Source organism: Narcine bancroftii, unplaced genomic scaffold (genome assembly GCF_036971445.1).
Source record: "Narcine bancroftii isolate sNarBan1 unplaced genomic scaffold, sNarBan1.hap1 Scaffold_168, whole genome shotgun sequence".
Lineage (NCBI taxonomy): Eukaryota > Metazoa > Chordata > Chondrichthyes > Torpediniformes > Narcinidae > Narcine > Narcine bancroftii.
Window position 1 is genome coordinate 1194301 of NW_027211903.1, and position 12179 is coordinate 1206479.

The 12179-nt window shown below is 42.7% G+C and overlaps 1 long non-coding RNA gene across 1 annotated transcript; it reads right to left on the reverse strand.

Annotated features, from left to right (window-relative positions):
• Positions 1-8500: 8500 nt before the first annotated feature.
• LOC138750571 (uncharacterized) lies at positions 8501-11892 on the reverse strand. The gene is made up of 2 exons (XR_011349388.1): positions 11819-11892; positions 8501-10498 (listed from the first exon to the last, which is right to left on the reverse strand). It is a non-coding gene; the product is annotated as an uncharacterized lncRNA (long non-coding RNA).
• Between the last annotated feature and the right edge of the window lie 287 nt (positions 11893-12179).

Here is a 12179-nt window from a genome sequence, read left to right on the forward strand (position 1 = left end):
TGAGAAAAGATGTGCTGGTGTTGGAGGAGGTTCAAAGATGATTTACTTGAATATCAGGAATGATAGGGTTAGTTTATTAGGAACAATTGTTGACTCTTCGACTGTACTAGTTGGAGTACAGAAGGATAAGGGGGACCTCAGAGGCATTTCAAATGCTGGAAGATATGGCAAAGATGCTTCCCATGGTAGGTGACTCTACGACAAGAGAGCATAATTACAGGATAAAAGGGTGATAAAACAGATGTGGAAAAATTGATTTTGTCAATGGGTTGTGAATCTGTGAACTGAGATCATTGGGTATATTTAAGGCAGAGATTGACAGGTATTTGATTAATCAAGGAATCAAGGGTTATGGGTAGAAAGTTGGGCAGTGGGGCTGAGTGGCAGAATGGTGGAACAGACTCGATGGGCCTACTTCTGCTCCTAGACCTTGTGATCTAAATCCTGTGGAAGACCTAGACAACCCTCCTCTTGTATTCCATTCATAGAAAACAGTCTACATGGTGGTTTTATGTCATGTGAACCCATTTCCGATTGAATGCCATGTTACAAGTGACCCAATGCAAATTCTGCATTGACAGGACTACAGCTTCCTGATTTTAAAAATTGTTATCGAGCAGCTCAAATGAGATTTCTTGCTTCCTTTTTTGAAAGAGAAACATTGACATCAAATAAAATAGGAGAGAGAAAAGCAGAAGAATTTATCTACAAGTGGGATTTGATATTAATGGTTGGTGATAAAGATACACCATTTTGAAACATTTGTTTAATATATGGAATAAAATAAATGATGAAATTGGTCTAAGTGAATGTACATCACCCAGAATGGCTTTGATTCAAAATCGTCGTATCTTTTTCAAAGGATCATAAATTTCTGGATAGCTGGTTTTGTTTCGTAAGGGGATTATAAATTTGGAAGATTGTTATGAAAAGGGGTCAACTAATGTCATCAGAGCAACTGATAAATTATTATCATATAACTCATAGCAATCTTTTTTGCTATTTCCAACTACGAGCATATTTGAAGGATAAGTTCGGACCAACCATGTTATACTGAAATAGAAATTCTTCCTAGAGGAATTGTTAAAAAATTTACTTCGATAATGGCCTCTTCATTACAAGTACGAACTTTTAAATGAGGAGTTCTTAAGTCGAGACAAAGGTGGGAAATGGATCTGAATATTGTAATTGATTGGCAAATATGGGCATATCCATGTAAGGATCTCCATGTAAGACATAAATTAGTTCAGTTTAATTCTTTTTACATCAGTAATGTAGCAGATGTCACCAAGGATTTTATCTGAAGCTGCTCTTGGAGTAAGGTGACTCAGGCAGTTGGATATGAAAAGCTCTATAGGAAGATAATTTGGCCACAGAGATCACGTGATCCAAGGGAGTTGTATTAATTCACTTCAACTCAGCATTTTGGATCTATTGACCAGAGTTCCACACTGCAGCAGTGATGAAGGAATTCACAACTAGTTTTTTTCTTCTACAGTTACTTCTTACACCAGAGAAATTGAATAGAATAATATCAGAATTATCAGATCAATGTTTTAGGGGTGGTGAAGATGTAGCAACTTCCTTGCATTCAACCTAGCTTTGTCCTTATGCAAGATCTTTTTGGGGAGAATTACAAATTTTTTGGAACAAGTTATAGGAGTTGTTTTTCTGCAAAATCCAACCTTACCTTTATTAGGAAATATTGAAGGAACAAGGATCAAATTTAAACTATTAAAGTATCAATTGAAATTTGTTAAATTAATGTTAGCGGTGATGAGGAAATGTATTTCACTTTCTCGGAAATCAGATATATTTTTAGGGATGCCAAGATGACATGCAAAATTTCAAAGTTTTATGTCTTTGGAAAAAATTACATTAGTTTGAGAAATATATACTCTATGTTTTTGCAAATTTGGCACCTGAATATTCAAATATTAGACTTCAATTTATAATAATGCCCTTTCCATCCTTCTAGACATACGAGATTCTCCTCTAAGTTGTAAAATGTTTATTTAGATGTGTTGGATTTCCTCGCCACCACAAACTCTGGGGAAGCGGAGAACTAACACAGGGCACCAGAAAACAGGAAGACCACACACAATCAACATCTGAGAAGCAGAGGATTCAATCCACAGGTCAGTGACCATGGAACCAGACCAATGAGGGGTTCTGCTGCTGAAGGACCCACATAGGTGATAGGCTATTGGAAATTAGAGGAGAGGAACCCAAGCAGGTTGTGGGCTTCTGGAGAAAGCAGTCAAGGAACTCACACCAGGCCGTGGATTGCTAGAGACTGGTTTGAAACTGGCTAAAAGAGTATCAGGTATCAGACTTGTGATATGAGTGGGTGCTAATCCTCAACATTCATTGGAGCGCTTTCATCCCTAACGTCGAAGTACTCGAGATGGCAGAGGTCGACAGCATCGAGTCCACACTGCTGAAGATCCAGCTGCGCTGGGTGGGTCACACCTCCAGAATGGAGGACCATCACCTTCCCAAGATTGTGTTATATGGCGAGCTCTCCACTGGCCACCATGACAGAGGTGCACCAAAGAAAAGGTACAAGGACTGCCTAAAGAAATCTCTTGGTGCCTGCCACATTGACCACTGCCAGTGGGCTGATATCGCCTCAAACCATGCATCTTGGCGCCTCACAGTTCGGCGGGCAGCAAACTCCTTTGAAGAAGACCGCAGAGCCCACCTCACTGACAAAAGGCAAAGGAGGAAAAACCCAACACCCAACCCCAACCAACCAATTTTCCCCTGCGACCGTGTCTGCCTGTCCTGCATCGGACTTGTCAGCCACAAACAAGCCTGCAGCTGACATGGGCATTTACCCCCTCCATAAATCTTCGTCCGCGAAGCCAAGCCAAAGAAGAATTGGTTCCTAATCGTGTCAGAGGTTCAAAACAGGAGCACGCATTGCCAATGACTTGGATTAGTCTATGAGCATTGAAAGAGAATCCACAAGCCCTCAGTGACTTGGCCCAGGGATCAGGGTGGGGGGGGGGGTGGAAGAGGGGAAGGGGGAGAGCACGACTCTCTTTTGCTTCTTTCTCTGACTGCAAAAGGCATTTCAGGCAATTTCTGCCAATGGCGAATCTGTCTGCCTCACAGCAGGAAAAAAGCAATTTTGTGTGATATGACACTTTTTAATTACATGACAGTAAATTGTCTCCTGAAATAGAGAGAGAGGTTCAAGTTTCAAACTATTACAAACTCAACTTGCCAGAGCTACCTGGATTATATCTCATCCCCCTTTTCCTTTGCAAGGACACCATTGATTTTATCACAACTCCTATGCTCCATCTGACCAGTGACAGATTATATATTTAAAAATTGTATATTGACATGTTTTTGAAAGAGATGGATTGTAGGAGTTGTGTAGGTCACAAACACAAACACTTCACAAAACAGCTCATACTTAAAATGCAAGTTTTAATGGTTCTTGAGATACTAAGAACAATGGAATGTTTGCTTTATTAAAACCTGAAGAATTTGTGAAGGAAGGAAAGACTGCTGGTCAAACGGAGAGACCATCTGTTGATTAGGTGTATTTTTTAAAATTGAAACTAAGTCAATAGAGTGCTGAGAGATGGCAGCGGTTTGAATAAGCAAGTTCTTGATTCAAGTTCCTGTGCAGACAGGCTGGAGTCCGTTGGCTCATGATTCATCCTTTTGAAGAGACATAGTGGACTTCAAAGGAAGAAATGGTGGCACATGTCATGTGATGAGACATTTTGGAGAAACATTACAAACGAGATGCAGAAGTTGTTGTCCATCCTGTAGGGAAGAGAGGATTGAACATACAGTCATCAGAGATGGTACAGTTACATAGTCTTCTCCTTCGACCAGGAGTAACAAGTGGATTTTAAGGAGAAAGACCACTTCTGTCTCTTTGAGATCAAGAGGGCAGCCTCGTTGTGTCCATGGAAATGGCCACTTTTGAAGAATAAAGTAAAAGTGATCTTGTATTTGCAACATAACCATTTTTAAATGGTGACTGAGTTCAGTCCTTGACTGGGTTTATGAAATCATTGTGGAAGAAAATAGCCACTCCACTCTCTCTTTGAAAAGAGAACAGATTCATCATGTGGAAGAGATTCGGAAACCTCCTGCAAGAGAGGAAAATAAACTCTCACAGAGTAAGTTTCAGAGCAATGTTTCTTCATCCAAGAAATTCCGACGAGTTTGAAAGAGGACCGATGACGATGTTTCCAAATACTTCAGTAGCTTTTGAGCCACAATTTCCATGGACAGGGTGTCAAATGACTCAAATCCAGATACAACCCTTCACAAAGCTCAAGTCAACCAGGAGATACAAACTCCTGACTGCAATGTTGCTGTGCACATTTGCTACATTATTGAAGTCTCACATTGCTTACAACAGATATTCAAAGTCAAGCAATAACCGAAATAACAGAATATTACAGGACGGTACAAGCCCTTTGGCCCAAAATGTTGTGCTGATCTAGATATTTCTAACAAAAAAAATAATACCCTGTAGCGGCTACTGCGGTAGATGTTACTAAATAAAGGCAAACACACACAAAGGTAGTCAACTCAAGACTGGTTTATTGCAGACATACACAGACCTTTTATTTCCTGCCTGTTAATGAGCTCATTAGTGAATACCTTCTGGTCCACAGGACCAACAGGTTAAAGTTACGAGCCATTAGCGCCCCGCACCTTTAGGCAGGGGCTTCAACTGATCCACTTGCTGTACTTTGGCACCCAGCTCTGTTAGCCCGCGATCTGTCAATTAAGTCTATGAACTGACGGTGGCGGTTCATAATACCGCGCTGTGCGCTCGCTATATCACACCCCCCAAAATCGTCACTATAACTTAAAATGCCAGATATGCTTGAGTTAGGCAGACGTCCATGTCGCCTGGGTTGATGGCACTGAACTGATGAAGTAGGGTCGTATGGCGGGTTTAAGTCTGTCCATGCTGAATAGCTGTGGATGCCCCCCGATGTCCAATGTATATACCACTCCATATCTCTTAATGAAACAAAATGGTCCTTCATGTGGTTTTAATAAGGGTGCCTGTGGAACCTGTCTTCGTATGAATACGAATTCAGTGTTTAATAGTGATTGGGGCACTTGTTGGCTAGGTTTGCCATGCCAGTTGGTGGAGGATGGTTTGCTGTTAGCAATACCCTTGCGGAGTTGTTAAAGGATGTCCATGTCTGAATTGCTTCTAAAGTGAATATCTCCTGGAACCATAAGGGCCGGACGAAACATCAATTCTCCAGATGATGCAGACAGATTTTCTTTTGTTAATACTCCTAATAGAACCTAATGTAGTTCATCGACTCAGTTGAGACCAGTGCGTCGGGCCTTCAGTGAAGATTTAAGTTGATGATGGAAACGTTCCACCAGGCCATTGGACTGCAGATGGTACGCAGTAGTGTGGTGCAACTGTGTACCAAAAAAATGAGACAAGGAAGCCCATAATGCCAAAGTGAACTGTGGTCCACGGTTATGTGTGTCGGCACATCCAATTTAAGATGAATGTTTTAGCATATGCCTCAGTGTTACTGACTGGTAATGGAATGGCCTCTGGCCAGCGTGTGAAGTGGTCAACTACCGTGAGAATATCCCTCGTGTCCTGTGATACTGGTAATGGTCCAACCACATCCACATGCTCTAATCTTCTGCGTATTGTCAGGAAAGACTGCAGGGGTGCCTTGGTGTGGTGCGGAATTTTCAGATTGGCAGGATATACACGATCGGGTCCATTGAGTGACGTCTTTTTTCAGCCCATGTCACATGTACTTATTTGACATTACTTTGACTGAAGTCCAGATGGATGGGTGTGATAGATTGTGAATGTCATGTTGTGGTGCCACCTGTTGAATGTCGAGTCCAGTGATAGCTATACTGTGTGCCTGTATATCCGGATCCGCAGATTGTGCTGCAGCCAGTTCAGCAATGTTGACTCCACCTTGAATATGGCACACACTTGATCTAGAGAGCACATCTGCGACCAGATTGTCCCTTCCTGAAATATGACGTATGTCCGTAGTAAACTCCGAAATGTAGGACAAATGTAGTTGTTGTCTTGCCAACCAAAGATCTGTGAATTTGCTCAAGGTGAAAATTAGAAGTTTATGGTCTGTGAATATGGTGAAATGTCGACCTTACAAGATATAACGAAAGTGCCTTATAGACAGATAAAGTGCTAACAGCTCTCAATCAAAGGTGCTGTATTTAATTTCTGCTGGTCTTAGATGACGACTCAAGAAGGCAAAGGGCTGATAATGGCCATTGACGTATGTTCCAGATCTGCACTCACAGCTGTTCCTGAGGCATCAATGCAGTTTCAGGATTTGGATGCGCAAGCATTGCTGCTTTGGCTAATAATTATTTGGCGGACATAAATGCAACCTCTGCCTCTGAGGTCTAGTAATGTTTTTGTTTGGAGCAGAGATGATGTCAAACAGGGGTTGCAGGATGTCAGCAATCCCAGGAATAAATCTGTGATTAAAAAATTATCATTCCCAAAACCTTTTCCAGCCGTTTGACAGTGACAGGTCTGGAGATTTTATGGATGTCGTCTTCCTTGCCTGATAATGGAGATATGCCGTCTGCTGTAATTTTATGCCTTAAGAATTCTATGGTTCACTTGCCAAATTGACACTTCTCAAGATTAATTGTCAGTCCAAAGTCTTGGAGCCATTGGAAAAGGCAGCGCAAATGGAGGCGGTGACCTTGCTCATTTTGACTGCTACAAGGAAGTCGTCCAAATAAATAAGCGCAAAGTCTAAATCTCTGCCAAGAGCGTCCATAAGCAACTGAAAAGTTTGCATGGCATTCATACCAAATGGCATTCTGAGGAATTCATAAAGACCAAACGGCGTAATAATTGCTGTCTTGGTCATATCATTCTCATGAATTGGTATCAGATAATATCCCTTAACCAAATCAATCTTTGAAAGTATGCGGCAATGATGTAGATGGGCGGCGAAATGCTGTATGTGTGGAATTGGGTATCTGTCAGGTGTTGTGTCATCATGAAGCCTACAGTAGTTGCCGCAGTGTCTCCATCTGCCTGTCGCCTTGACTACCATATGCAAAGGTGAGGTCCAAGGGCTCTTTGAGCATCGGATGATACCCAATTCTTCCATTGCTTTAAATTCTGCCACAATTTATCAAGCACCAGACGCTGAGCCCTGACATGGGCCAGTGGGCCTGATGTGTCTATGTAATGAGACCCACCATGGACTATTCTTGAGGCATTGGAGTTCAGGGTGAGAATATGGGGAAATTCAGGGAGTAGACCAGTATATGCATCCATGTGTAACGTATGTACTCCGAGCTGTGAAACTCTCCCCTTGATGCACGCCAGTGGATATGTCTGAAAGATGGTGATGTGAACTAGTTTACTCTGCTTTATGTCTACCAATAAGTTGTGGGAACATAAAAAATCCACACCCAAAATAGGTTGAGCGACAGAAGCGAGGACACAATTCCAATGTAACGTGGTTCCACCTATTCCGACTCATCTAGTGCCAAAACTTGGAATGGCAGTTTCATTCGCCCCTCTCAGGGTCAAGTGCTGTTTTTTGAGTCCTTTCAAAATAGGTCGGCAAACTAAGTTCAGCACCTGTGTCTACAAGAAATTTGTGCTTACCTGCATCGTCCTGAAGATACAATAGGCCTGTATATATGCCAGCTTCCAGCGCTCTTGTTTTCCGACTTCTTTTTGTAGTAGGTACATGCTGGATGCACTTATGGGCATAGTTTCCCCAGTGGCGATGGTAAAATCACCACTCTCGATGTACATCAGCATGTTCCTCTTTCTTGGTTTGGACTGCAGATACTGGAGTTTGGTAAGATGCGGGAGATGCTTCTGCAACAGAAACAGGATGTATTGGGGCAGATTCTTGTGTCGGAGTACGATAGAGCCTGTCAGCCTCTTGAGCCACGTCATGGAGATGGTGAAAATCCATGTTACCAATGTGTATGGCCACGTGAGCGGGAATTTTTGACAGAAATAAGGTTTAAAAAAGCAGACAATGGGAAGGACCATCTGACAACGCCAGCATCTCATTCATCAGGTATGATGGATTCTTGTCAGTTTGGCCTCCCACGTTCAAATCCACGCTCATCAAGTAAGTTCCAATGTGTCAAGAAGAAACTACCGGAACCTGGTGCCCTGGTCTTCTGCTGGAGGATGAGCAGAAAACTTGCTTACTGGCAATGCAGTGGCCACGCCCAATGTAATCACGACTTGCCAAAATTTTGTGTCTTCCGCCATTATACCCCAAAAATGAAACTGGGTTTCAGCTTGAAGAAACCAAATTTGTGGCTGATGTGTCCAGAAAGGAGGCAAATGAAGCCCAACTGCATTAACTGTCATGGCGGCAGCAGTTGTTCCTGCTGTTGAAATGTCCTCCTTTTCCATAATGATTCAAATTCATTAAATCTTAACTTTGGGATCACCAATGTGTAGCGGCTACTAAATAAGGGCAAACACAAACAAAGGTAGTCAACTCAAGACTGGTTTATTGCAGACATACAGATCTTTTATTCCCTGCACGTTAATGAGCTCATTGGCGAACAACTGCTGGTCCATAGGACCATCACGTTAAAGCTATCAGCTTTATAGCCCTGGGCCTTCATCTGATCCACTGGCTGTACTTTGGCGTCCAGCACTGTTAGCCCACAATGTGTCAGGTAAGTCTGTGAACTGACGGTGGCGCCCTCTACAACCTGTTTTTCTTTCACCCATGTATGCCTGTCTAAGAGTCTCTTAAATGCTCCTTACGTGATATTGTAATGAATAAATACATTTGGAGAATTTGGTAATATTTGCGATTTTGGTAAGATTTAGTGTAGGTTACATACATACATACATACCTTTTAAAACAGATCTTATTTGAAACATTGAAGATTTATGCACATACACAAGTAGGTGTTAACCGAACTGATGTCATAAAATGAATGACCATTGTTTGGAAATGGAGCCAGGATGGCTGCAAGTACCTTTCTGCAGGGTGCTTACAGGAAAGTCACTCCTGGGTTTTGTTTATCTAACAACAGCTTGAGCAGAAGAAAGAACTCCTGTTGTTTGGAATAAGAGGAATGGAACTCTGTGGTAGCTTAAAGAAAGAAGTTACCATCTGGAAAACCCTGACGGGGCAAGTTTGATCAGCGAGACATTGAGGTGACTCATGGTGGTACCTCAGTTGTGGAAATCCTGGAACAACAAATCACTCTCTGCAAACCCTACAAGAACCTTTACCTGAGCGGTAAACATTTACCTTTCGAGCACCAAAACCTGGTGAAATTTATACATGATCAATTCTGTGCACAGCAGAAGAATTGCCTGGATCCAGAGAACTTGGAAGTAGGAGAAGAGAGATTGAACTGTGAAACAAAGACCTTTTCATAAAATTTAAACACATTACAAACATGTGTGCTTAGAATTAGGAGGGGGTTAATTTGGGTTAGTTAAGTTAAAAGTTTCATTCTATTTTCATGTTTAAAGTTGATTAAAAAGAACTTCTGTTTTAAAAACCACATGTCCTGGTGAATGTCTATTGCTGCTGGGTTTTGGGGTCCTTTGGACTTGTAACAATATCTTCTTAGATAATGACAATTTGGCCTGTTCAAAGTAGGAAATGGCTTCTACTAGCAGGAGTTTCTATTTGAGAAAAAATATTGATAGGTGGCTGGCCACATGTTTCCTAAAAATTAATACCCTCTCCCTCCCTAAACAACATTCAGCCCCGTGACATCTTTCTGCATTGCATTACTGGGACCACCAAGGACCTGACCCATTTCCCATCTCTCCTTGCAATGCCAATATGGCAGCTCCCATTAAGAACAGACAAATCACATTTTAATTCAGCAAGCAAGATGAAAATCATCCTGACATCCTGCTTAAAAAGAAGGGGAAACAAACCTTCCTAATTTTGTCACTTCATTTTAATTTTGATTCACATGGGGCATTAGTAAAAAGTGTCCCATCCATTTTGTCACCAAATTATGAGTAGAATCATGATCGCTGTTCATGAAAACCCAAAACCTTCAATGTTACACAGATAATCTAGGAAGAATTCTGTAACAAAAGTAAATAAAACATTGAAATAATTTCCCCCTTATAAACACAGACATTGTAGTGCCAAGCAACGGGGCAAGCAAAAAAGGCCAAATCTCTGCAACACTCAGACAGTCCAAGATGGCACAGACACCCCTTCATTGCCAAGAAGGAGCCCGCGTCTAGCACCATGTGCGGGCTGAGGAGTCCTTCACTTCGTGTAGCGGCCAGCCGGCCGGAGAGTGACGTAATGATGCAAGTCTGCTGGAAGTCAAAGGGTACGTCAACAGAAGTGGCCAGGCCAGCAAGCACATGTGGGGAATTTAAACCAGTAAATCCAGTCTTTGTTTTACACTACCTTGTGTGGACGTCTCTTTATTTGGTAGCGCTGCCGCAGCGGATGCTACATGGTGATAACTTCTTACTTGCTGCAACCAAATAGGTCTGCAAGATACACCAACCAAAATAGAAAACCTGACCAGAAATTCAGAGATCATAAATTTAAAAGGTGGTGAAATCTTTACGCTGTATTGTTAACACCAAAGTCCCTCTATTTTTCAAGGCATTCGGACAAGTAACTGAGAAACATTACATTTTAAACACATGGTGTAAGGGATACTTGAATGTGAGGAGTCAAGCAAGTGCTAAATAAGGATGAAGTATAATGGGTTAACTTAAGGATAAGGGATACTGGAATGTGAGGAATCAAGCAAGTGCTCATTAGAAATTAAGTTTTACGGGTTAAATCAGGGTGAAGGGATACTGGAATGGGAGGAAGGGTTAGGAAGGGTTATAAAAGTATAATAAAATAAGTATCTTCAAAACAGGATAGCAAGTAAATAGCTTTAGCAAGTCTTGGGGATTGGTTAATGAGTAAAGAACAAAGACATGATATTTCCTGGCTAACAAGTTTGCAGATTGGCACATAAACTAATAAGAAGTTAGAATCCACGTGGGCGGAACTACCTAATGCTAAACCAATGCAGGAGGCAGAAGAATGTTAGGGGGAAGGTATCTCTGTACTGAAATGAAATGTATAAAAGTTGGGTCTGCCTCAGTATCTGTGTGTATTCCCAGGGTAAGGGGAAGCACCCAACTTTGCATTGTTGTAATAGTATAATAAAGATCTTTGTTCTCAATTTTATCTCGAGCAAATTCTGTGAAGATACTTCTGCTTCCCACACGGTAAGTCAGGATCAGAAGGGGAGGAACATTATTGTTCAAGTGACACAACTTTAAAAAATATCATCTATCTTGATGAAGAATGTGATCCTACATCAGGAAAAACGGATGGAATCAGACACATTCTATGAGCATTGGGAAGCAAAGAAAAATGGATTGGTTTTCCATCCCTTCCGAAGCGACCCGACTTGCGACCGTCATGGAGCCCGAATGATCAGTCAGATTCCAAAACGGTCGCAAGTCGGAGTTTTCCCCCGTGTGAGGAGCCCTGAAGTCTAAGAGCCTATTTTTAACATCAAATGATTTTCCAAATGAGAACAGAGACATGTGCGGATTGAGTTTGTAACTCAGTGTCTCGGGGTCCATCGGCTGGGGGCAGCCATCTTAATTTCTGTGCGCATGCGCGAGTCATCAGTTCGCGCTTGGGCTAAGCTTTCGCTTTGTGGCCGTCATTTGGCACATGTGTATCAGCCGCACATGCGCAAACCGAACGCCAAGTGGCGAACCCATCGCGCATGCGCCAACCAAAGACGTTCCAATCTCCTTCTTACCCCTCTCCCGCCCCCTCCCGCTGCCAGTTACCCCGCGGCCTCCGGCCTCGCACCGACGCCTCAGCTCCACCCAAACACCCTGTCGGTACCAGCCTCTCACGGGTGGGTCCCATCGGGCTGCGGGTCGCCCGCTTTCCCTGGACCGCGCGGCTGAGGAAGGTCCCGGCGCCGCCGCTAACTTCTTCCCGTTAGACCCGCTGTGACGCGACGGACCCTGAGCAGAAGACGCCACCGCCAACTTCCCGCCTCCTCACAGCAAGAGCCAATCAGCACGCGAACACGCCCATCAATCTAACCCTACTTCAGCTTCCAATTCAATAGCGGCCTCACCGAATCAGCCCATTGGCTTGTGCAACTGAAGCAACCAATCAGCGAGCGATACAACACAGCCA